The sequence below is a fragment of the Taudactylus pleione genome, unplaced genomic scaffold (genome assembly GCF_031769625.1).
Source record: "Taudactylus pleione unplaced genomic scaffold, aTauple2 ptg000201l, whole genome shotgun sequence".
Taxonomy (NCBI): Eukaryota; Metazoa; Chordata; class Amphibia; order Anura; family Myobatrachidae; genus Taudactylus; species Taudactylus pleione.
In genome coordinates, this window is record NW_028284603.1 from 63,228,916 (window position 1) to 63,230,289 (window position 1,374).

Sequence of the window (1,374 nt, forward strand, 5' to 3'; positions counted from 1 at the left end):
AACGCCGTTGCATGGCGTGCATAAATTAGCCACTGCGATGCCCTACGCAGCCTGAGGCCTGATAGCGTGCAATGAAGTTAGCAATTTCTGAGTAAGGTCAGAGCTTGTGCAAATGTGCGAGAGGCTGCGATGATACTCGATTGTATCAATGTTTTTGTAGTCTTGCTAAACAGTACGGAGGTGTGTAAGGTAAAGTGGGCGTCCTTATGTAGTGCTGCGGCGGCATTGGGATCGCAATGAATTAGCATACTATCGCAGTTGAACTGCGTGCGTAATCGCTATTGCAGTTGCGTTCTGTAATGAAGCAGGCCCTAAGCTAGACATTGTACTGGTAATGACTGAGAGCCAGAAGCTGCAATATATACCCAGGATTGGATGAGCAGCATCAGATATTCCTGGCTGACTTAGGCTGGCTAGTGATTGGCCAGAAAGATCAGGTGATCAGGACAGCAGTACTTCGGGGCTGGCTGGATGTGAGCTGCGGCCTAGCAGGCCGGAAACAATGAAGCCTGCCTCTCACAGGGACGCATTAACTGAGCTCAGGGAGTTAACCGGCTTGCCACAGGAGCGGTAAGTAACCCAGCGGCAGGGTTAACAAGCCCGAGTAGTGACAAGCAGCAGTAGACTGTCAGTGATTGACAGTCTGCTGAACATTTCTGGGGGGAGGGGAGAGGCCATTGGCTGACGGATATTTCCTGGCCACTTTTACTCATCTGCGGTGGCCTGGCTTGTGTGACCCAATCAGAGGCATCAGAACAATTTTGTCACGGCCAGGGTATTTCAACATGACGCTAGGCGAGTGTTACCTGTGAGGTCATTGTGGCGCGGGCTCTCTGGTGGCGGAGCTGGTGTCTGGCGGGGGGCTTTGGCTGCACACGTTGTTGTGCGGGCCTGTTGTCACTCTGCGCTGGTAAGGCCTGGCGGCGTCTCCATTCCGTATGGCATGGGCGCTGCCATCTTGCCTTCTGGCCATGTGATGTGGCTGGCCAATCCTGGTGAGTCACATGTTCCCTCCAGCCAGTAACAGCACGGCATGGGGTATTTAGGAAGGGTCAGTGCCTTCCTTCTTTGCCAGTGCAACGTGTATCTAAACCTAGCTGAGAGGGAGTTCTCTGTGCTTTCCTGTTCCTGTGAATCCGCTGTCTGCCAGTCTGCCTGTCAGCTCCTAGTTCCCACTGGACTACCCCACTACCTCCATCACCCTTGCCCATACCTGAGTGCCTGAGCCTGCTGACATCCTGCACTTCAGTTCACTATCTGAAAACCTGGCTTGTTTATTTTCAGTTTCACTACCTGCACACCTGGACTGCTCTAATTGTTTCTACCTGGACATTAACCCTTTTGCTCCCACCACAGAACTCTTGTGCACATTTA